The sequence below is a fragment of the Salvelinus namaycush genome, chromosome 21, assembly GCF_016432855.1.
Source record: "Salvelinus namaycush isolate Seneca chromosome 21, SaNama_1.0, whole genome shotgun sequence".
In the NCBI taxonomy this organism is placed as follows: Eukaryota; Metazoa; Chordata; class Actinopteri; order Salmoniformes; family Salmonidae; genus Salvelinus; species Salvelinus namaycush.
In genome coordinates, this window is record NC_052327.1 from 5,406,091 (window position 1) to 5,432,006 (window position 25,916).

At 42.7% G+C, this 25,916-nt stretch overlaps 1 protein-coding gene across 3 annotated transcripts in view; it reads left to right on the forward strand.

Moving 5' to 3' along the window:
- The first annotated feature begins 9,269 nt into the window (after positions 1-9,269).
- osbpl5 (oxysterol binding protein-like 5) overlaps positions 9,270-25,916 on the forward strand; it is a 104,407-nt gene continuing 87,760 nt past the window's right edge. For all 3 annotated transcript variants that reach the window (XM_039017071.1, XM_039017070.1, XM_039017072.1), the window contains exon 1: positions 9,270-9,457. The gene's annotated coding sequence lies outside the window, so the exon portion shown is untranslated. The remainder of the gene's footprint in view (positions 9,458-25,916) is intronic.

Below are 25,916 nucleotides of genomic sequence, written 5' to 3' on the forward strand. Positions count from 1 at the left end.
GCTGCGTATCTGCTTCCCCCGATCAGCGGTGCGTCCCTCCGTCGGCCTCTCTGTGCTCCTGTCCTTGGGCCTTCCCATGCGTACACCTGGTTGAGCTGGTAATCCTCTGTGTCTCGCTGGTATTTCTTGATTTTTGTTGCTTGTAGAGAGTCTCTGTATTTCCCAATGGACTGCTTGATCGTGTCGTCTATGGCTGTAAAATTAGGGCCTAGAATCTCCTTCATTATAGCCTCATGTTCGCTAATCTTAACTTCAACTTCTTTCACTTCCTTCGACACATGCTCCACGATAAGTAGCATTAAATCTAATGAGCATTTGTTGAGTATTTCACCCCATTGCTGAACGAAAGTTTTGTCGTTTTGACCTATTGTAGGCTCCTTCTGTATTCTCAGTCCTCTTGGAATGCGCTTGTTGCGCCAATACTCACTAAGAGTGGTGCCATGCAGGAACAAACGTGTTTCTTTCTCTTGGAGTCTCTGGAGTTGGATTTTGAGTTCGACAGTTGAGTGTGGAACTTGGTTGTCCATGTTGGAGGTAGGAAAAAGAATCTTATTTGCGTCTTCTTGTGTGAATGAAAGGGTACTCGCACAATGCGTGGTAAGTGAGTTGATCTCTCGTAGTGGATCCATTGTATACTTGGTACGTCTTTAACTATTGTGTATACTCACATGCACCAAATACAACAAGTGTAGACTTTACTGTGAAATGTAAATTGTCCAGTGGTGATTTTTATGAATTTTTCAGCAGTCTAATGGCTTGGGGGTAGAAGCTGTTGAGTAGCCTTTTGGTCCTAGACTTGGCGGTCCAGTACCGGACATCATAAACTTAAATCAGTGCAACAAAGTCAAAAACAATAAACTAATTGATACATCAATCAAACAGAGTGGTGAGGAGAAACGCAGTGAAACTTAAATATGGTGAAGAATGGGTCACACAGCACAAGAAACCCAAAACACTCTTTTGTTTCTGGAAATGATCAAATAACAGTAAACGAGCAATGCTAGCATGTGAAATCTGTGCAAATAGGTGTCAGTTTGATTGTGTTGGCCTATCTCCAGACAGTCAAAAGGATGTAGAATCGGCTACGTTTCTATGCAACTCAGAATCATGTCAAGTTCAAGTACAGCCATTGCATGATGTATTTAGTCTTAAAGGGGACAGTGATACATTCAACTGCTTAGTGACAACATGGTGAAACTTAACAAAATGGTAGAAGAAATATGTAAATGAGCACAAAACCTATTGCCTGTGGAGAGTTTAAAGGAGGGAATGTCAACTGTCCGAAGTCCCTCAGACTGCCAACTTAATATGCAAAATATACACACTTTTGGGGATAAAGAACCTGCTTCTTATGTTCATCCTGATGTAGCCAATAGTTGCTATGATGCAGTGTCAGTGGTGCAGCCCCATCAAGCCGTAAACACCCATGATATTGGGAATGAATACTCCCAGTTAGAGACGGACAGTTGTGGTAGACGTGTATCAGATGAGGAAATCGTAAGCTGTATGAAATCTGAATCAGCAGCGTGCAACTGGAGAGGTTGGCATCGAAATAAGCGAGGACCCACTGAAGTGTGTTTTGTAAGGTTGAGGCACATTTTGGAGGGTTCAGGTTTACCACTAAACCAGGTCTACAGACCCTAATGAGTAATTCCCAGTGGTGTAAAGTACTTAAGTTAAAATACTTTAAAGTTCTTAAGTAGTTTTTTGGGTATCTGTACTTTATATTACTATTTGTATTTTTTACAACTTTTACTTCACTACATTTCTAAAGAAAAGTCGGTACTGTTTCCTCCGTACATTTTCCCTGACACTCAAAAGTACTCATTACCTTTAGAATGCTTAGCAGGACAGGAACATTTTCAAATTCACACACTTATCAAGAGAACATCCCTGGTCATCCCTACTGCCCCTGATCTGGCGGACTCACAAAACACTAATGCTTCGTTTGTAAATTATGAGTGTTGGAGTGTGCCCCTGGCTTCTAGTTAACACTAGAAGCTTATTACCTAAAATGGATCAATTGAAAGTGTGGGTTCACAGCTCCGATCCAGATGTGTTGGTCATTACTGAGATGTGGTAAAGAAAGAGTGTTTTGAATACTGACGTTATGTCACGTTCTGACCTTTATTTCCTTTGTTTTGTCTTTATTTAATATGGTCAGGGAGTGAGTTGGGGTGGGCTGTCTATGTGTGTTTTTCTATGTTGGGGTTTTGAGTTCGGCCTGGTATGATTCTCAATCAGAGGCAGCTATCAATCGTTGTCCCTGATTGAGAATCATACTTAGGTAGCCTGGGTTTCACTTTTGAGTTGTGGGTGTTTGTCTTCCGTGTCAGTCGCCACACAGTACTGTTTCGTTTGTTCACACCGTTTATTGTTTTGTTTAGTGTTCTGAGTTTAATTAAAAACATCATCATGAACACTTACGACGCTGCGCTTTGGTCCTCCTCTCTTTCTCCCGAAGACGATCGTTACACGTTAACCTTTCTGGTTATAGACTTTTTCGGCAAGACATATCTTCCAAAGGTGGGGGAGTGGCAATCTTTACCAAGGATCACCTTCAGTGCTCGATTGTCTCCACCAAGTCTGTCCCAAACAATTAGATTTTCTGGTTTTAAGCATTAAACTTTCAAATAGCTCTTTGTTGACTGTTGCTGGGTGCTATTGTCCTCCAACAGCACCGGCCTGTACCCTACCTGCCCTAAGCTCTCTCCTGGCCCCTTACACTAAGTGTGCATTTGTTCTGCTAGGTGACCAAAACTGGGACATGCTTAAACCACCTGACCAAGTCCTAAAGCAATGGGACTCGCTAAATCTTTCTCAGATTATTACCAATCCCACAAGGTATGACTCCAAACACCCAGAAAAGGCTTCTCTCCTCGATGTTATCCTCACAAATAATCCTGATAGGTATCAGTCTGGTGTTTTCTGTAATGACCTGAGTGATCACTGTTTTACAGTCTGTGTTCGTAATGGCTGCTCAGTGAAACGACCTGTCCTGATTTGTCATAGACGCTTGCTAAAAAACTTTAATGAGCAAGCCTTCCTTCATAAACTGGCCTCTGTGAAATGGTATAGAATCAGCTTGATCCCCTCTGTCGAAGACGCTTGGACCTTCTTTTTTGATATTTTCAGTGGTATTGTTAACAAACACGCCCCCGTAAAGAAAATGAGAATTAAAAACAGGTTCGGCCCCTGGTTCGACCGTGATCTTACGGAGTTATTACTCCACCTCAAGAATTGCATTTGGCGAAATGCTCGTCACACCCATACTCAAGCTGACTGGATATCGTTCAGACAAATTAGAAATAAGTGCACTCAGGCTATCTGGAAGGCCAAAGTTAGTTAGGAGCAGTTCTCTCTCTGTGGGACTAACCCTAAGAAGTTCTGGAAAATGGTTAAAGACCTAGAGAATAAACCCTCCTCCTCACAGCTGCCCATGTCCCTTAATGTTGATGTGGTGGTTACTGACAAGAAGCACATGGCTGAGCTCTTTAATCACCACTTCAATAAGTCAGGATTCCTATTTGACTCAGCCATGCCTCCTTGCCCGTCCAACATTTCCTCATCTTCCACCCCTTCTAGTGCAACTATCCCTGATGCTACTCCCTCTTTTTGCCATGCCCCGCTAATAAGTTTCTCCCTGCAGGCAGTCACTACGTCCGAGGTGCTAAAGGAGTTCCTTAAACTTTACCCCCAAAAAACATCTGGGTCAGATGGTTTAGACCCTTTCTTCTTTAAGGTTGCTCCCACTATCATCGCCAAGTCTATCTCCAAACGTTTTAACCTGTCTCTCCTTTCTGGGGAGGTTCCCATTGCATGGAAGGCAGCCACGGTTCGTCCTTTATTTAAAGGAGGAGATCAAACTTATCCTAACTGTTATAGGCCTATTTCTATTTTGCCCTGTTTATCAAAAGTATTGGAAAAACTTGTCAATAATCAACTGACTGGCTTTCTTGATGTCTATAGTATTCTCTCGGGTATGCAATCTGGTTTCCACTCAGGTTATGTTTGTGTCACTGCAACCTTAAAGGTCCTCAATGATGTCACCATTGCCCTTGATTCTAAGCAATATTGTGCTGCTATTTTTATTGACTGGGCCAAAGCTTTTGATACGGAAGACCATTCCATTCTTGTGGGCCGGCTAAGGAGTATTGGTGTCTCTGAGGGGTCTTTGGCCTGGTTTGCTAACTACCTCTCTCAAAGAGTGCCATGTATGAAGTCAGAAAATCTGTTGTCTCAGCCACTGCCTGTCACCAAGGGAGTACCCCAAGGCTTGATCTTAGGCTCTTCTCAATTTACATCAACAACATAGCTCAGGCAGTAGGAAGCTCTCTCATCCATTTATATGCAGATGATAGTCTTATGCTCAGCTGGCCCCTCCCCAGATGTTGTATTAAATGCTCTACAACAAAGCTTTCTTAGTGTCCAACAAGCTTTCTCTAACCTTAACCTTGTTCTGAACACCTACAAAACAAATGTCTTGTGGTTTGGTAAGAAGAATGCCCCTCTTCCCACAGGTGTTATTACTACCTCTGAGGGTTTAGAGCTTGAGGTAGTCACCTCATACAAGTACTTGGGAGATTGGATAGACAGTGCAATGTCCTTCTCTCAGCACATATCAAAGCTGCAGGCTAAAGTTAAATCTAGACTTGGTTTCGTCTGTCCTAATCAGCTGCCAAACTAACTCTGATTCAGATGACTGTCCAACCTATGCTAGATTACAGAGACGTAATTTATAGATTGGCAGGTAAGGGTGCTATCGAGCGGCTAGATGTCCTGTACCATTCGGCCATCAGATTTGCCACCAATGCTCCTTATAGGACACATCACTGCACTCTATACTCCTCTGTAAACTGGTCATGTCTGTATACCCGTCGCAAGACCCACTGGTTGATGCTTATTTATAAAGTCCTCTTAGGCCTCACTCCCCCCTATCTGAGATATCTACTGCAGCCCTCATCCTCCACATACAACACCTGTTCTGCCAGTCACATTCTGTTAAAGGTCTCCAAAGCACACACATCCTTGGGTCGCTCCTCTTTACAGTTCGTTGCAGCCAGCGACTGGAACGAGCTGCAACAAACACTCAAACTGGACAGTTTTATCTCTTTATTCAAAGACTCCATCATGGACACTCTTACTGACAGTTGTGGCTGCTTTATGTGATGTATTGTTGTCTCTACCGTCTTGCCCTTTGTGCTGTTGTCTGTGCCCAATAATGTTTGTACCATGTTTTGTGGTGCTACCATGTTGTGCTGCTACCATGTTGTTGTTATGTTGTGTTGCTACCATGCTGTGCTGTCATGTGTTGCTGCCTTGCTATGTTGTTGTCTTAGGTCTCTCTTTATGTAGTGTTGTGTTGTCTCTCTTGTTGTGATTTGTGTTTTGTCTTATTTATATTGTATTTATTTTAATCCCAGGCCCCCGTTACCGCAGGAGACCTTTTGACTTTTGTAGGCCATCATTGTAAATAAGAATTTGTTCTTAACTGACTTGCCTAGTTAAATAAAGGTTAAATAATATAAAAAATGTAAATGTAGGAAAGTGCCCATTTGGCAATGTCTGATTGTCTTTATTTACCACGTCAACCACTAATAAGCTGAGCTTCTCAGTAATTTTTTCTATACCTCACACATTGTTCACAAAGTCTGTTTTTTTAACATCCATTGAGAATGATAGTTTCTCAGTATTTGAAAAATCTTTCCAACACTCCCCAGCTCAAAGCAAAGTAAGAGCAAGAGCAAAGTATCATGATCTGATTATCCCATATATCCAGAGGAAACTTAAAAACAGCTGTCTGAATAGTATAGTTGATACAATGTTGCAAGCTAGCTACAGCTTCTGGCCAGACACAGTTGATGATTTGATAAAATGTTGCACTTCACCAGCAATATCTCAAGTCAAAGGGATTAATATGATTAAAATAACCAACATTTTCTTCAGGATATTTTCTACTGTTCTTATTTGTTGGCTTTAGGCATATGTATTTTACTTAGTTGATGATGGAAGTTATAGCCTTACTGCTGCATTGGCCTATAGGCCAAGCTTCCTGCCATCCAGGACCTCTATACCAGGCGGTGTCAGAGGAAGGCCCTAAAAATTGTCAGACTCCAGCCACCCTAGTCATAGACTGTTCTCTTTGCTACCACACGGCAAGCGGTACCGGAGGGCCAAGTCTAGGTACAAAAGGCTTCTTAACAGCTTCTGCCCCCAAGCCATAAAACTCCTGAACAGCTAATCACACGGCTACCCAGACCCCTATTTTATGCTGCTGCTACTCTCTGTTTATTATCTATGCATGGTCACTTTAACTCTACCTACATGTACATATTACCTCAATTACCTCGACTAACCAGTGCCCCTGCACATTGACTCTGTACTGGTACCCCCTGTATATACAGTGGGGAGAACATGTATTTGATACACTGCCGATTTTGCAGGTTATCCTACTTACAAAGCATGTAGAGGTCTGTAATTTTTATCATAGGTACACTTCAATTGTGAGAGACGGAATCTAAAACAAAAATCCAGAAAATCACATTATACCTCTCCTTAATGCAACCGCTGTGTCAGATTTCAAAAAAACTTTACGGAAAAAGCAAACCATGCAATAATCTGAGACGGAGCTCAGAACAATAGTCAAATTAGCCGCCATGTTGGAGTCAACAGAAACCAGAAATTACATGATAAATATTCCCTTACCTTTGATGATCTTCATCAGAATGCACTCCCAGGAATCCCAGGTCCACAATAAATGCTTGATTTTTTCGATAATGTCCGTTATTTATGTCCAATTAGCTACTTTGGTTAGCGCGTTTGGTAAACAATTCCAAAGTCACAAAGCGCGTTCGTGACCTGACGAAATGTCCAAAAGTTCCGTAACAGTCAGTAGAAACATGTCAAATGATGTATTGAATCAATCTTTAGAATGTTGTTAATATATATCTTGAATAACGTTCCAACCGGAGAATTACATTGACTTCAGATGAGCGATGGAACGGAGGTCCTCCTCATGTGAATGCGCATGGTCAAAGAATGTTCACCTCATGGCAGTGGTGACTCATTCTACTCTCATTTGGCTCCCCTTCACAGTGGAGTCATCAGACAAAGTTCTACAGACTGTTGACATCTAGTGGAAGCCGTAGGAAGTGAATACTCATTCATATCTCGCTGTGATTTCAATGGGATCTTGGTTGAAACTCGACAAGCCTCAGAATTTCCACTTCCTGTTTGGATTTTTTCTCAGGTTTTTGCCTGCCATATGAGTTCTGTTATACTCACAGACATAATTCAAACAGTTTTAGAAACTTCAGAGTGTTTTCTATCCAATACTAATGCATATATTAGTAACTGGGACTGAGGAGCAGGCCGTTTACTCTGGGCACCTTTCATCCAAGCTACTCAATACTGCCCCTGCAGCTATAAGAAGTTAACTGCACTGTCCAATTTACAGTAGCTATTACAGTGTAAGAAGAACATGCTATTGTTTGAGGAGCGTGCACAGTTAAGAACTTGAAAATGTATTAATAAACCAATTAGGGGCCTCCCGGGTGGCGCAGTGGTCTAGGGCACTGCATCGCAACGCTAGCTGTGCCACCAGAGTCTCTGGGTTCGCGCCCAGGCCCTGTCGCAGCCGGCCGCGACCGGGAGTTCCGTGGGGCGACGCACAATTGGCCTAGCGTCGTCCGGGTTAGGGAGGGTTTGGCCGGTAGGGATATCCTTGTCTCATCGCGCTCCAGCGACTCCTGTGGCGGGCCGGGCGCAGTGCGCGCTAACCAAGGGGGCCAGGTGCACGGTGTTTCCTCCGACACATTGGTGCGGCTGGCTTCCGGGTTGGAGGCGCGCTGTGTTAAGAAGCAGTGCGACTTGGTTGGGTTGTGCTTCGGAGGACGCATGGCTTTCGACCTTCGTCTCTCCCGAGCCCGTACGGGAGTTGTAGCGAAGAGACAAGATAGTAATTACTAGCGATTGGATACCACGAAAATTGGGGAGAAAAGGGGGTAAAATTTAAATAAATAAATAAATACATTATTAAATAAATAAACCATTTAGGCAACCAATTTGGGCAGTCTTGATACAAACATTTTAACAGAAATGCAATAGTTCATTGGATCAGTCTAAAATTTTGCACATACACTGCTGCCATCTAGTGGCAAATCTAAATTGCACCTGGGCTGGAATAATACATTGTGGCCTTGCTCTTGCATTTCAAAGATGATGGTACGTTATCTTTTACCATATCTATTGTGTTGTATTCTTCTACAATCATTTTACATTTCCACAATCTTCAAAGTTGTTCCTTTCAAATGGTATGAAGGATATGCAATTCCTTGCTTCAGGTCCTGAGGTACAGGCAGTTAGATTTGGGTATGTCATTTTAGGCGAAAATTGAAAAAAGGGGCGGATCCTTAATTAAGAAGGAAAGAAATTCCACAAATGAACTTTTAAGGCGGCACACCTGTTAATTGAAATGCATTCCAGGTGACTACCTCATGAAGCTGGCTGAGAGAATGCCAAGAGTGTGCAAAGATGTATGTAATCAAGTCGAAGGGTGGCTACTTTGAAGAATCAAAAATACATTTTGATTTGTGTAACACTTTTTTGGTTACTACATGATTCCATATGTGTTATTTCATCATTTTGATGTCTTTACTATTATTCTACAATCTAGAAAATATAAAAAATAAAGAAAAAGCCTTGAATGAGTAGGTGTGTTCAAACTTTTGACTGGTACTGTAGATAACGATATACATACAGATATTTAGAGAACATTTATCAATTTTAGTCAGTATTCTTGTATTTCCTATTTTCCATTTATTTAATAATGCATGGATATATTTATTAATTAATCTATTTATGTGTGTATTTATTTATTTCAAATAATGGCAGGTTTGGTCCTCCATAAAGGTGACGTATCGTTCAATGCATGCCGTCACGCAACGTAGCAAACGTTGAACTGAACAGGGTTGCGTTCAGGACGACAAAACAGTGTGCAACTTTTAACTCAACGGAAACGGTATTGTTCTTAACTGACTGGCTTAGTTAAGTAAATAATAAAATAACAGTATGTTCAAGAACATACAATAAGAACGTTTTGGAGAAACGTGTAGTTCGGCACATCGTTCCACAACGTAGCAAAAATGAAATCGAACTGAACCGGTCACACCCATATTGATGATCAGGCCACAGCCACCAAACCGGAGCTAAGTAACATACCTCAAAGGTTGTTGAAGAACGATGCGCACCTTTTTGGGAAACTTGTCGTTTAGTACAAACCGTCACGTAACGAAGCAAACGTTGAAGTGAACTGAACTAACCCATCAACCACCTCTCTCTGCCATTGCAGTCATATCAACATACAGGAAAATGCGATGAGAAGTCGTGCTGGTGTACCGGTATCCGACTTTGAATGCCAAGTGTGAGAACTCGAATTGCGTGATCGGTGGCGTAACAGGTATGGCTCGTTTGTTTACGATGTTTGTAGCTGTTCTTTTCAGAAAAATCAACATTTGCGGCACATGTCGTTTTTCTCCCAGTAGCTAGCTGTTACATTTGCTAGCTTATCAAGCTAAGGTTACGCCACATTTATAAGGGAGTAGCTATATATCTTTAAGGTCCACGGCACTTCAAAGGGTGCTGAAATAGTTTCAACATGTAACGTTAGCTAGGTAGTTAACGTTAAACTAGCTAACATCTTAGCTACGCTAATGTAGCTAGCTAACATCGTTAACACCAGATTTACAGGTAGCTGCCAAAATAAAGGAAACACCAACATAAAAGTGTTTTAATAGGGAGTAGGGCCAGAACAGCTTCAAGACACCTTGGAATAGATTATACAAGTGTCTGAATCTCCATTGGAGGTATCCGATACATTCCTTAATTATTGGTGATTTGTTGTTGTGATTGTGTTAAGAAAACGCTGTCTCAGCTCTTGTTCCAGAATCTTCACAAGTGTTCAATTGGGTTGAGATCAGGTGACCGAGACGGCCATGGCAAATGGTTAACGTCGTTCATGCTCATCAAACCAGTCAGTGAGTGACCTGTGGACGGGGGCATTGTCATCCTATGGGGGCAGAACTATGGTAGCCAAAATATGGCATGCCCAGCATTTTTATACATAACAAAATGACAAAGCATGATGGATTGGTTAATTGCTTAATAAACGTAGGATCCACACCTGTTTTAAAATATACTTTTCCCCCCTTATTTCCTCAGGCGTTTCCGTTATGTTTGCAGCTAACTGTATATTGAAGATACTAGCTAGCTAACTAAATTAGCTACATGGGGATTCAAGTCAAAATAAATGGTAGCTGGCTACAGGGGTTGTGCCATTTATAATGAGAGAACTAATGTTACTGTCCCCACGACAACAAAAAATGCATGTAATTAAATACATGTAATTTTGTCCTTGAAACATAAGTATTCAGACCCTTTGCTTTGGGACTCGAAATTGAGTTCAGGTGCGTCCTGTTTCCATTGATCATCCTTGAGATGTTTCTACAACTTGATTGGAGTCCACCTGTGGTAAATTAAATTGATTGGACATAATTTGGAAAGGCACACACCTGTTTATATAAGGTCCCACAGTTGACAGTGCACGTCAGAGCAAAAACCAAGCCATGAGGTCAAAGGAATTGTCCGTAGAGCTCCGCGACAGGATTGTGTCGGGTCACATATCTGGGGAAGGGTACCAAAACAGTCCTCCAGCATTGAAGGTCTCCCAAGAACACAGTTGCCTCCATTGTTCTTAAATGGAAGAAGTTTGGAACCACCGAGACTCTTCCTAGAGCTGTCCCCCTGGCCAAACTGAGAAGGGCCTTAGTCAGGGAGGTGACCAAGAACCCGATGGTTACTCTGACAGAGCTATAGAGTTCCTCTGTGGAGATGAGAGAACCTTCCAGAAGGACAACCATCTCTGCAGCATTCCGCCAATTAGGCCTTTATGGTAGAGTGGTCAGATGGAAGTAAAAGTCACTCCTCAGTAAAAGGCACATGACAGCCCGCTTGGAGTTTGCCAAAAGGCACCTAAAGCCTCTCAGACTATGAGAAACAAGATTCTCTGGTCTGATGAAACTAGGTTTGAACTCTTTTGCCTGAACGCCAAGCATCACATCTGGAGGAAACCTGGCACCATCCCTATTGTGAAACGTGGTGGCAGCGTCATGGTGTGGGGATGTTTTTCAGCGGCAGGGACTGGGATACTAGTCGAGATCGAAGGAAAGATGAATAGAGCAAAGTAGAGAGATCCTTGATGAAAACCTGCTCCAGAGTGATCAGGACCTCAGACTGGGGTGTACTTCCCAGTACATCACTGGGGCCAAGCTTCCTGCCTCTGTTTATTATCCATGCATAGTCACTTTACCTCTACTTACATCTACATATTACCTAAATTACCTTGACTAACCGGTGCCCCCGCACATTGACCCTGTACCGGTACCCCATGTATATAGCCTCGCTACTGTTATTTTATTGTTGCTCTTTATTATTAGTTATTTAAATTTTTTCTAGATTTTTTTACTGCAGTTTGAGTAAATTCTTTCTTAACCAACAATGCAGTTAAGAAAAATGTGTTAATAAGGGCTTGTTAGTTAGCATTTGACTGTAAGGTCTTCACCTGTTGTATTGTGACAAATACACTTTGATTTGATTAGTGGTGGCTATTCAGCAGCCTAGTGGTCTGCGGGTAGAAGCTGCTGGCCAGTCTCAGTTTTTGCCATGATGCTCCTGTACTGCCCGAGTCTGAGTGATTGAAGCGGGGAGAACAGGGCATGGCTTGGGTGGCAGGGGGTCCCTGATGATCTTCTTGTCCTTCCTGCGACACTTGGTGTTGTAGATGTCCTGTAAGGCAGGCAATGTTCACCCAATGGGGTGTTCGGCTGCATGCATCTCCCTTTGAAGAGCCTTGCGGTCTGCGGGGGTGTAGTTGCCGTACCAGGCTATGATGCAGCCCGACAGTATGCTCTCGTTGGTTCTCCCGTAGAACGCATACAAAGCTCTCCCTCGCAAATCTGACCATAACTATATCCTCCTGATTTGCTAACAAGCTAAATCTCAAACAGGAAGTACCAGTGACCTGCTCAAAACAGAAATGGTCCTATGAAGCAGATGCTAAGCTACATGGCTGTTTTGCTATCACAGACTGGAATATGTTCTGGGATTCATCCCATGACATTGAGGAGTTTACCACATCAGTCACCGGCTTCATTAATAAGTGCATCGATGACGCAGTGACCGTACGTACATATCCCACCAGAAGCCGTGAATTACAGGCAACACCCTCACTGAGCTAAAGGCTAGAGCTGCCGCATTCATGGATCGGGACTCTAACCCGGAAGCTTATAAGAAATCCAGCTATGGATATAGATTATTTAATCTGATTTTGAAAATTCTACTTAGCATCAAAGTAGACATGCAAAACTACAAATCCCTGCAAGCACCTGCACGTCATCTCTAGCTGGCACCTTTGCTAACAGCTATAGTGTCAATTTTAAAACTTGCCCAAGACAGTTCACAGAATTGTCCATTTTAAATAAATGTAGCCAATTTGTTAATTACTACATTTTGCTAACATTAGTTAATCCAGAGATGCTTACCTTGGCCTCGTTTCATCAGTATTTTGTGGGTAAATACAGGCGAATATATTGATAATTGACCTTGTCCTCGAGAGAGTTACACGGTTATCAAAATGGCACGCCAGGGTGAGTGTACACGAAACAAGTGTTTCTATAAATCCCCAAAGGTGAAAAATGAATAGTGTAAAATGATTGGAACCATTTCCCTGTTAGACTGCTAGGTTTTATGGGTATTATGACTTGTATTGTGGTGCTTTTTATATGAGGAGATGAAAGGGGTGGAGGAGAATAGCTTTCTCCCTGTGGTGTTTCTGAAATCGATATCTCCCGACCTTTTCACTCAACCCTCAGAAGCTTGGCATTTCAGCTGGATTTAACCCTCAATGGCTTTCAACTTTACAAAGATAGACACGTTTTGTTTTTACAATAGGTTAGATAAATATTCATTCATTTAAATCATGTGAGAATGTTTAGCTGAAATGCCAGTACCTGGTTCACTGCAATATTTGGCTCTATTCGAGCACCTCATCCAGTGCATGTAGCCCTGTCCTTTTAGTGACCATGTCATTTCTCCAGACCATGCGTTCCCTGTTCTCTCTCTTGGCACCATGTTGTATGCTGTACTAATCTCTTGTTTTCGCGGTTTAGCCAGTTTGTGTTTGAGCGGATATATGTGGAGAGAAATGGGTCGTTGTCGTCATTTGACACACTTTCACCATTTTACAGATTTTGAGCATTGGTGGGAAGTGTCATGGAATATTATGAAAGCGATTATGAAAGAGTTGCGGTTTTAGGCCAATTCTGTCATGGTTTGTCCACTGTTTTTCCACATTGAGCAATCTGAAGATATCCTATTTGTATTCTTTTCTGAATAGTAGAGAGAAGTGTTGTCTCACAATACCAGCATTTGGACATCGATACCAGGTTTAGTATAGTGACACTTGGTACCAAAACAATAACAGGGCAGAAAAAGAAAGCGACGAGACAGACTGGGATGTTGTTTTTAATAAATTATCGCAATTTTTACGAAATAGAAAAACATTCTAAATCCAGAGCAATGCTTAAACCACATCAAGGAACCACTTTGGAGGTCTGAGAAAAATCTAAGAAATGTGTATTTGAGTGTAGCTGTTTAATTCAAGTGCAGACGCACTGTTTTGGTGAGCAGTGTTTCTGTAGCGTACAGTTGAAGTCGGACGTTTACATATACTTAGGCTGGAGTCATTAAAAGGGGGATGCTTGCAAGCCCAAGAACACCATCCCAACCGTGAAGCACGGGGGTGGCAGCATCATGTTGTGGGGGTGCTTTGCTGCAGGGGGGACTGGTGCACTTCACAAAATAGATGGCATCATGAGGCAGGAAAATTATGTGGATATATTGAAGCAACATCTCAAGACATCAGTCAGGAAGTTAAAGCTTGGTCGCAAATGGGTCTTTCAAATGGACAATGACCCCAAGCATACTTCCAAAGTTGTGGCAAAATGGCTTAAGGACAACAAAGTCAATGTATTGGAGTGGCCATCACAAAGCCCTGACCTCAATCCCATAGAAAATTTGTGGTCAGAACTGAAAAAGTGTGTGAGCAAGGAGGCCTGACTCAGTTACACCAGCTCTGTCAGGAGGAATGGGGCCAAAATTCACCCAACTTATTGTGGGAAGCTTGTGGAAGGCTACCCGAAACGACGTTTGACCCAAGCTAAACAATTTAAAGGCAATGCTACCAAATACTAATTGAGCGCATGTAAACTTCTGACCCACTGGGAATGTGATGAAAGAAATAAAATCTGAAATAAATCCTTCTCTCTACTATTATTCTGACATTTCACATTTTTAAAATAAAGTGTTGATCCTATCTGACCTAAAACAGGGAATTTTTATTAGGATTAAATGTCAGGAATTGTGAAAAACTGAGTTTAAATGTATTTGACTAAGGTGTATGTAAACTTCCGACTTCAACTGTAGATGTGATGGACTTTTTTTTAAAGCCAATGACCACTGGATTGATGCAAACGCTCATGATTCTGAAGGTGCGGTAGGCATAGGCTACTTTGTAGTTAACTTTTTAATTGAGACAGTTTTTGGAAAAGCCTTTCCGTTCATCCGAATACGGTTATAATTAGCATCGCTAACGGTGGACACACTCAGACGGTGGCTTTCCCATGCCATTGCCTTTTCAGAAAGTTGCAGGGAATCACTGATGCATTCTGTTCATGTCTTATGATGGACCATTAATTTGCCCAAGTTTAAGTTCAATACATTTAGTTCATTTCCAGACGTGAGACACATTTGATAGACAAACCAAAAGTAACAATTCTAGTGCTGAATCATTTTTCATGTTGTAGTCTCGAAAAAGTACCGACGTTTTGGTCTCACGTGCAACCTTATGTAGAGAGGGTGTGTGGGTATCAGAGGTGTCACACAGAACAGGAACAGCGGAAAGTGCCAATCAGTGGTGGGTCAGATTACCTAAAGGGGAACTTGTGACACCTGCTTGCACTTTGGCTCGTATTAGGGAGACCTCTGGTTTCAGCATGTGACTGGTCCACTGGGAAGGCCCCAATCACCTGACTACAGCCATTATAGACGGGTGGAGGATGTGAACATACTTACACGTTATGTCATCGATCTAATATTTTCTATTATTTTTGATCTGAACTGCAGACACAGTTCACCATGATGGACCAATTGAACCAATGACCACTGTAATACCACAAGGTGATCTCTTAAATCATAGATGCAGGCTCAAATCATCAATATGGGCAAAAGATCACACGCACAGTTGATGTCAATTGTCATGTCCCGCCCTAGAATTGTGGGCATTTGATTGACTTGCTGACTAACCAACTACAGCTTTCTGGAGGATGGCAACTGTTGCTAACCAAGCTTGAGTCTGTCGCCAAGACAAGCTCTCATTTCAAATGCATGGGAGCCTATGGCAAAAATAAATGGTTAAAATGGTTCAATCATTAAACAGTGGATTTGGGGAACTTCCAAAATGAATTCCTGAAATACAGAACCTGTTAATGTAATACTTTTTTCATTTGAAGCGATACAGGTAGCATAGTGGTTAAGAGCATTGGGCAAGTAACTGAGAGGTCGCTGGTTCGAATCCCCGAGCAGACTAGGTGAACAGACTAGCTGTACCCTTGAGCAAGGCACTTAACCCTTTTTGCTCCTGTAATTCACTCTGCATAAGAGCATCTGCTAAATGACAAATGTAATGTACAGTACCAGTCAAAAGTTGGTTCAGCAGCCAGCAAGTGCTCAGCATATGCGGGAAGTCATTCAAGACTGTTGGAAAAGCAGGTGAAGCTGGTTGAGAGACTGCCAAGAGTGTGCAAAGCTGTCAAGGCAAAAGGTAGCTACTTTGAAGAATCTTAAATAGTGTTAAATCAAAAATATATTGTACATTTAAGATTGCATTTCAATTAACAGGTGTGCCTTGTTAAAAGTTAATTAGTGGAATTTCTTTCCTTCTTAATTCATTTGAGCCAATCAGTTGTGTTGTGACAAGGGTAGGGGTGGTATACAGAAAATAGCCCTATTTGGTAAAAGACCAAGTCCATATTATGGCAAGAACAGCTCAAATAAGTAAAGAGAAATGACAGTTTATCATCACTTGAAGGTCCTGTAACATTTAAAGAACTTTGAAAGTTTCTTCAAGTGCAGCCGCAAAAACCATCAAGCACTAGGATGAAACTGGCTCTCATGAGGGCCGCCACTGGAAAGGAAGACCCAGAGTTACCTCTGCTGCAGAGGATAAGTTCACTAGAGTTACCAGCCTCAGAAATTGCAGCCCAAATAAATGCTTCACAGTGTTCAAGGAACAGACACATCTCAACATCAACTGTTCAGAGGAGACTGCGTGAATCAGGCCTTCATTGTCAAATTGCCGCAACGAAACCACAAAGGACACCAATAAGAAGAAGAGACATGCTTGCGCCATGAAACACAAGCAATGGACATTAGACTGGTGGAAATCTGTCCTTTGGTCTGGAGTCCAAATTGGAGATGTCTTTGTGATACGCGGTGTGGGTGAACGGATGATCTCCGCATGTGTATTTCCCACCTTAAATCATGGAGGAGGTGGTGTTATGGTGTGTGGGTGCTTTGCTGGTGACACTGTCTGTGTTTCATTTAGAGTTCAAGGCACACTTAACCAGCATGGCTACCACAGAATTCTGCAGCGATACACCATCCCATCTGGTTTGCGTTTAGTGGGACTATCATTTGTTTTTCAATAGGACGTTGACCCAACACACCTCCAAGCAATTTAAGGGCAATTTGACCAAAATCGGGAGTGCTGCATCAGATGACCTGGCCTCCACAATCACCCGACCTCAACCAAGTTGAGATGGTTTGGGATGAGTTGGACCACAGAGTGGAGGAAAAGCAGCAAACAAGTGCTCAGCATATGTGTGAACTCCTTCAAGACTGTTGGATAAGCATTCCAGGTGAAGCTGGTTGAGAGAGTGCCTAGTGTGCAAAGCTGTCATCAAGGCAACGGGTGGCTACTTTGAACAATCTAAAATATATTTTGATTTGTTTAACACTTTTTGGGTTACTACATAATTCCATATGTGTTATTTCTTAGTTTTGATGTCTTCACTATTATTCTACAATTTAGAAAATAGTAAAAATAAAGAAACCCTTGAATGAGTATTTATTCTAAAATGTTTTACTGGTAGTGTATTTTGGAGTAGGATGTCCTTTTATTATTCTACAATTTAGAAAATAGTAAAAATAAAGAACCTTGAATGAGTATTTATTCTAAAACTTTTTTCTGGTAGTGTATTTTGGAGTAGGATGTCCTTTAAAAAAAATGTATTCACCAGAAGTAACCTCAGTCGTTTTACCAAAAAATACCTATTGGAAACAATGCATTCCATACAACTGAGATAAAGTAGGCTATTTACTAGTTTACCATGCTAATTCTACTCAATTCTACTCAATACCTACAGTTTGTGAATGTAAAACATCTGTAGGCCTACTGTTACAGATGTATTCCAATTTATCTATGCCTAATACATTTATTACAGCTTGTCTTAATAAAGTGGGGTTCATTTCTTATCAAACTATGTTCAGCTTGTTCGTTGCACCTGGCTAATCAGTTATTAGTGGGATTCACTTTCAACCCAGTCTGTGGCTATTGTGGGCAAACTTTTTTTTCTCTTGGTTTTAATTGCTCAGTTGTTTAGTAAACGTTTCTAAAGCCTTTTTCAGACACCTCGTTGTAGCCTATGCAAAGACGTAGAAGTATCATTAAATTTGAAGCCCATTTCCTATGCTTGGTGTGTATTTGTGTCTCAACTCCAGCTCAGCACTGGTAGATGCTGTGGCCTACTTTTTCCCTGGGCAGAATAGAGCTGCACTGCATTGCAGCTGCGTGCTTGGGCTTCAGCAGTGTTTGGAATTGCATGGAAACTTGAATTAGAGGTGTACGCTTTTAGTTGAGTTAGAGCTCCGTGCTCCGTCTTTTTCTCTCCTCTGTTTCCTCCACGCTTAAGCTGTGCTTTTTCCTGATGAATGGGGAATCCTTGATTTTTATGACCTCCGGGAAATCTGTAGCCCTTGTATGCCTATAGCATAAGTACGCCGGGCCTGATTGGAAAGCCTCCCTCTATGTTTTTAAAGGATTTTGCAAACCTGGCTGTGACATTATGCGGCAAACTGTGATTTTGCGATTGGGTTTATGTTAAGGGGGGGGTCAAAGACAAATGTGAAGGAGGCCTTGCCAAAACGACTCAGGAACCGCATTGGAACTCTCAATAAAGTTAAGAGGGCTGAAGTATAGGAGATGAGCGAGCCGCGACCGCTAATGTATGGGTTAGAAGAGGGTCTGGGTATTAGTGCCTGTCACGTGCTCTCTTCATTCATCTCTTTATATAGAGAGCTAAGATAGTCATAGACTGGTGGCCACAAAGCCAATGAGCGCATGTTCACGACTTGCCTTGAGCGCTCACTGCAGCAGTCGGTGTGTGGTTACCTAGCAGCGATCTCTTCATAACTACTGCATGTGAGGTGAGAGGAGGTCTATTAGGAACTCAGTCAAACGGTGTGTTTGCTCGCTCACATATGTTCTCTTACCATAGTTAAATAAAGGGCAGAGGCTGCGTATCCCAAGGTAACCCCCCCCCCCCATCCCTTTTCCTCAGAGCTGAATATCCGAATCACTTTTTGTGAATGTGTTTCTTTATCTTTAACGTACAAATGTTTGGTCACCCTCCCTTCAAATGACTTACTGTCAGTGGTGAAACGTCCATGCAGCATTTGCATGCCGACTATTTGATCTCAATCAGTTTCATGGGAATATGCATTTAGATGTTCTTAAATTTATACAGCATTTTGAATTATGTACACAGAGAGCGAATTTGAGCAGATGGTCTTAACAAACTGTAGCGTACCTGTGTTTAGTTTAAATCAAAGCACATATTTTGCCTAGTGGCCCGCGCTGTTGAGTTTTGGCAACACGTGAGAAAAATGATCCAATTCCGAGGTGCATATTAAAGTTATTGGAAGAACTGTCCACATTTACTTTTCGTCAGCCAACGAGATGAGTAGGCCTAACGAACAGCAAAAGCACTTGACTATGTCAATCTACTATCCCCAATAGTACAAAAGTTGACCTATTCTGTGCAAAAAAAATAATATTCTGAGTATAGTCTGGGACAGTTAATACAACAACTTACAACTTTTTTTACGCGATGAGGCTGACGCAACAGATCAGAACGTTTAGCTTCAAACGTGTATAAAGTATGAGGCCACCTTCACATTATAAGCGCAACATTCGCAGTAGGCTATAAGTGCAAACTTTCCATTAGTGTGAAAACACCAACATCAAAAGTGATCGCAAATGTGATTATACATGTCATGCTTTTATTATAAAGGTGCATTTTTATGGTAAAGGATCTTCCCCCAAACTTGAAACTCACGCGCTGCGTATGTATGCCAGTTAGGCTTCACACCCCTTGTAAAAGCAGATTAATGTGCTTAATTTTAAGAAGTTATTTGGCCACTTTAGTGAGGTGTGCGACTGATTTTGAAAAAGGCATTGTTTCTTGCCTTATGCTGGGCACCATTCACAAGTGATAATGTATAATTTACAAGTGATGGGGCTAATATTTTCACCCATCACACTATTCTTTAGTTAATATTGTCTTTACATATGCTAAATAATATATGTGTGAAGTTTGTTTTTGATTTAGAAGGGATCCATTTATCATGCACCGGTCTAGAAACGGGCTGGGGGAATAAAATACATGTAATCTCTGCACTTAAATAGCTAATGGAGGATGCTTTTTCCCATGGTTCATTTTCATTCCAGCCAGGTAGGCTACACCCCTATTGTAAATATAAGCAAGTAGGCTGCTAATGACCATCAGCAGCATCAGAGCTTGGAGAAGCCTAAACGGTCACATGAAATATGACTGCCTTCATGACTCGTGACCAGCGGTAATATGGTCACTGCAACAGCTCAGTCCGGGTAGCTGTTTGGTTAATTATTTAGTAGTCTTTCTCTCTATATATGTGTGTGTGAGAGAGACGCTGAGCAGGCCTACCACCGTTGTCAGCAAACTTAATGATGGTGTTGGAGTCATGCGCGGTCACTCAGTCGTGTGTGTGAACAGGGAGTACAGGAGGGGACTAACAGGCCCCCGTGTTGCGGGGCAGATGTGTTGTTGCCTACCCTCACCACCTAGAGGCGGTGTGTCAAAGTCCAGTATCCAGTTGAAGAGGGAGTTGTTAAGTCTCAGGATCCTGAGCTTAGTGATGAGCTTGGAGGGTACTATTGTGTTGATTGCTGAGCTGTAGTCGATGAAAGGGAAGTGTGGAGTGCAATAGAGAGTGCGTCGTCTGTGGATCTGTTGGGTTGTTATGCGATTTGGAGTGGGTCCACAGTTCTGGGATGATGGTGTTGTGAGCCATGACCAGCCTTTAAAAGCGCTTCATAGCTACACATGTGAGCGCTACGGGGCGATAGTCATTTAGACCGGTTACCTTGGATGTTCTGGGTCAGGGAGAGGTTGCAAATAACATGGAAAACACTTTCCAGCTGGTCAGTGCATGCTCTGAGTATAGGTCCTGGTAATCCGTCTGAATCCGGGGCCTTGTGAATGTTTACCTGTTTTAAGGTCTTACTTTAAGTCTTACTTTAAGGTCTTACTCACATTGTGTGATCTCACTCTGTAGCCAGTCGTCCCGAACAACTAGATTATAGTTTTCGGTCTCTTATCGATGCCACATAGGTCATTTTTAAAACCAGTGAAGTTGGTTCTAAAAAGGGAGTTGACCTTTAATCAGTAGTTTTGAAAAGGCTTATAATTTTGAAAAGGATTATAAACAAACATTGACCTTGTGGTATTTCACTGATGAAGGACAAGTTATTTTAATTCAACTAATTTTGAGAGGGCCTGAAGCACTCCACCAATCAGCCCTTTATGGTAGAGTGGCCAGACGGAAGCCACTCCTCAGTAAAAGGCACATGACAGCCCGCTTGGAGTTTGCCAAAAGGCACCTAAAGACTCTCAGACCATGATAAACAAGATTCTCTGGTCTGATGAAACCAAGATTGAACTCTTTGGCTTGAACGCCAAGCGTAACTTGGCACCATCCCTACGGTGAAGCATGGTGGTGGCAGCATCATGCTGTGGGGAAAAATGAGCAGAGCAAAGTACAGAGAGATCCTTGATAGGATCAGAGAGAAAAGTAGAGAGAAAAAAAAACATGGATTACAGGTATCATCCACACTGTGCTGAAGGCTAGAGCTGCCGCTTTCAAGGTGCGGGACACTAACCCAGACGCTTGTAAGAAATCCCACTGTGGCCTCCCTAGTGGCGCTGTGCCACTAAAGATTCTGGGTATGAGTCCAGGCTCGGTCGCAGCCGGCCGCAACCGAGAGACCCATGGGGCGGCGTACAATTGGCCCAGCGTCGTCTGGGTTAGGGGAGGGTTTGGCCTGCAGGGATGTTCTTACCCCATCGCGCACTAGCGACTCCTGTGGCGGGCCGGGCACATTGTACGCTGACACGGTCGTCAGGTGTACGGTGTTTCCTCCGACACATTGGTGCTGCTGGCTTCCGGGTTAGGCAGACATCATGTCAAGAAGCAGTGCGGCTTGGTTGGGTTGTGTTTCGGAGGATGCACGGCCCTCGACCTTCGCCACTCCCGAGTCCGTACGGGAGTTGCAGCGATGAGACAAGACTAACTACCAATTGGATGCCATGAAATTGGGGAAAATACACACACAAATAGAAATCCCACTGTGACCTCCGAGCCATCAAACAGGCAAAGCGTCAATACAGGACGAGGTTTGAATCCTACTACGCCTGCTTGGATGCTCGTCAGATGTGGCAGGGCTTGTAAACTATCCCGGACTACAAAGGGAAATCCAGCTGCGAACTAAACAGTGACTTGAGCCTAGCAACACTGAAAATATCCCGGATCCGGGATGGGGAGTCCAGAAAGTTTTTAACCACCAACGCTTGATAAATATTGCATAAACAATTGTAAAGCATGAATTGCATGAAGAAATAATGTAAATATATCCATGTAAAAACATAACAATAGTTATTTGTTTAGTCAAGGATATTTTAGTATAATTTTTAGTGATGCACAATATATCGGTGAACATAACGGAATCTGACGAAATTAGCTAAAAATGCCAACATCGGTATCGGCCTGATGCCTAGTTTAACACCGATTTCAAAGCGTACGTACTCCTACCGGAGTTACACAGTAATAGCGTCACTGCTATTAGCTTCATGACATACTATGGAACGCCGTTTGTGTCTTTGCGTGTTAAAAAGATACACGTCAAATAACACTATTTGACGCGTTAAATAAACTTTTAATTTGACACGTCAAATAACACAGTTTTATTATAGAATGTTGTGTGTTCTGAATTTGCACGCGTAAGCCAAGCGCAGTAGCACGTGTAGCACTGTCAAAGCTGTACAAAAAAGTCTGCAAACACCGACCACGAACGATTTGTTTACAATACTGCGTTGGTAATAAAGCATTATTTGTTCAACCGCAACTTCTGGGGTAGCTAGCTAGCTTTAGCTTGGTACCTAGCTAGCACCAATACAACCAGCCTGAAAACAATGACCAGTAGAAACTGCAGTCATTTTCATTATTCTTAGCAATGATTTAGGAATCCTTGTGAGTAAGTATTAGCTAGGTAGCCACTTGTTGTTCGCCTATTGAAATTGAACTTCAGTTCATGAAAATAAATAGCTAGCCAGCTACATAACCCTGTTGACCAAAGCTAAAGTTATAAGCAGCCAGCTAGCTTCATCTAGCTAGTGATGCTCTACCGAACCAGGTTGTTTTGTGAAGTTAGCCACAATAAGGATTTGGCACAATAGTGAAATTTGCGGTTTTCCTTCAAAATAAAAGGACCTCGTTGAAAGTGATGCAGAAGGTTACAATTGGTGGGATCATGCCATATTTAGACTAGATAATGTTAAACAAGGTTGGAATGTGAAGCAATGAAATGGGTTACCAGTCTACTCGGTGACACCCACAGAACACAACTGTGAAGAGTTTACCCAAATATTAGCGTTGTAGCTCTTATCGCAGGACTGTGACTGTGTGAAATCACCTCCCCAGTCAGCCTATTGTGTGTACTGACATTCATATTGCATTGTACAGCTTTACCTAAGGATTGGGGATCAATGAAATGGGGTATCATTCTACTCAATACCCAATGCTTTATTATAGACAGAAATATTGATCAGTATGCAACATTTTATAGAATCCTTTTATTTCAGCTCATGAAACATGGGACCAACACTTTACAATTATTGACTGGGTAACCCCTGAAGTATTCCTGCCAAAACATGGACTAGCCTATTTCAGTGGACTATTTCAAGGTTTCTTCATTCAGAATAAAAGGCTGCTGAGGCATTTGGACCAGTCAAATCAGACTTGCTGTATCTGTACTAGAGGTCGACCGATTATGATTTTTCAACGCCGATACCGATACCAATTATTGGAGGACAAAAAAAGCCGATACCGATTAATCGGCCAATTTTTTAAAAAAAAGGAGGAGCACTACCAGAGCCCTGCAAAATGACCTCCAGCAGGCCACAAATGTGCATGTGTCAGCATATGGTCTCACAAGGGCTCTGAGGATCTCATCTCGGTACCTAATGGCAGTCAGGCTACCTCTGGCGAGCACATGGAGGGCTGTGCGGCCCCACAAAGAAATGCCACCCCACACCATGACTGACCCACCGCCAAACCGGTCATGCTGGAGGATGTTGCAGGCAGCAGAACGTTCTCCACGGCGTCTCCAGACTCTGTCACATGTGCTCATGTGCTCAGTGTGAACCTGCTTTCATCTGTGAAGAGCACAGGGCGCCAGTGGCGAATTTGCCAATCTTGGTGTTCTCTGGCAAATGCCAAACGTCCTGCACGGTGTTGGGCTGTAAGCACAACCCCCACCTGTGGACGTCGGGCCCTCATACCACCCTCATGGAGTCTGTTTCTGACCGTTTGAGCAGACACATGCACATTTGTGGCCTGCTGGAGGTCATTTTGCAGGGCTCTGGCAGTGCTCCTCCTGCTCAAAGGCGGAGGTAGCGGTCCTGCTGCTGGGTTGTTGCCCTCCTACGGCCTCCTCCACGTCTCCTGATGTACTGGCCTGTCTCCTGGTAGCGCCTCCATACTCTGGGCACTACGCTGACAGACACAGCAAACCTTCTTGCCACAGCTCGCATTGATGTGCCATCCTGGATGAGCTGCACTACCTGAGCCACTTGTGTGGGTTGTAGACTCCGTCTCATGCTACCACTAGAGTGAGAGCACCGCCAGCATTCAAAAGTGACCAAAACATCAGCCAGGAAGCATAGGAACTGAGAAGTGGTCTGTGGTCACCACCTGCAGAATCACTCCTTTATTGGGGGTGTCTTGCTAATTGCCTATAATTTCCACCTTTTGTCTATTCCATTTGCACAACAGCATGTGAAATTTATTGTCAATCAGTGTTGCTTCCTAAGTGGACAGTTTTTGATTTCACAGAAGTGTGATTGACTTGGAGTTACATTGTGTTGTTTAAGTGTTCCCTTTATTTTTTTGAGCAGTGTATATACACAGTGGTGGCTGACTAAATACTTTTTTTGCCCCAATTGTGCAAGTTCTCCCACTTAAAAAGATGAGAGAGGCCTGTAATTTTCATCATAGGTACACTTCAACTATGACAGACAAAATGAGAAAAAAAAATCCAGAAAATCACATTGTAGGATTTTTAATGAATTTATTTGCAAATTATGGTGGAAAATAAGTATTTGGTCACCTACAAACAAGCAAGATTTCTGGCTCTCACAGACCTGTAACTTCTTCTTTAAGAGGCTCCTCTGTCCTCCACTCGTTACCTGTATTAATGGCACCTGTTTGAACTTGTTATCAGTATAAAAGACACCTGTCCACAACCTCAAACAGTCACACTCCAAACTCCACTATGGCCAAGACCAAAGAGCTGTCAAAGGACACCAGAAACAAAATTGTAGACCTGCACCAGGCTGGGAAGACTGAATCTGCAATAGGTAAGCAGCTTGGTTTGAAGAAATCAACTGTGGGAGCAATTATTAGGAAATGGAAAACATACAAGACCACTGATAATCTCCCTCGATCTGGGGCTCCACGCAAGATCTCACCCCGTGGGGACAAAATGATCACAAGAACGGTGAGCAAAAATCCCAGAACCACACGGGGGGACCTAGTGAATGACCTGCAGAGAGCTGGGACCAAAGTAACAAAGCCTACCATCAGTAACACACTACCCCGCCAGGGACTCAAATCCTGCAGTGCCAGACGTGTCCCCCTGCTTAAGCCAGTACATGTCCAGGCCCGTCTGAAGTTTGCTAGAGAGCATTTGGATGATCCAGAAGAAGATTGGGAGAATGTCATATGGTCAGATGAAACCAAAATAGAACTTTTTGGTAAAAACTCAACTCGTCGTGTTTGGAGGACAAAGAATGCTGAGTTGCATCCAAAGAACACCATACCTACTGTGAAGCATGGGGGTGGAAACATCATGCTTTGGGGCTGTTTTTCTGCAAAGGGACCAGGACGACTGATCCGTGTAAAGGAAAGAATGAATGGGGCCATGTATCGTGAGATTTTGAGTGAAAACCTCCTTCCATCAGCAAGGGCATTGAAGATGAAACAATGATCCCAAACACACCGCCCAGGCAACGAAGGAGTGGCTTCGTAAGAAGCATTTCAAGGTCCTGGAGTGGCCTAGCCAGTCTCCAGATCTCAACCCAATAGAAAATCTTTGGAGGGAGTTGAAAGTCCGTGTTGCCCAGCAACAGCCCCAAAACATCACTGCTCTA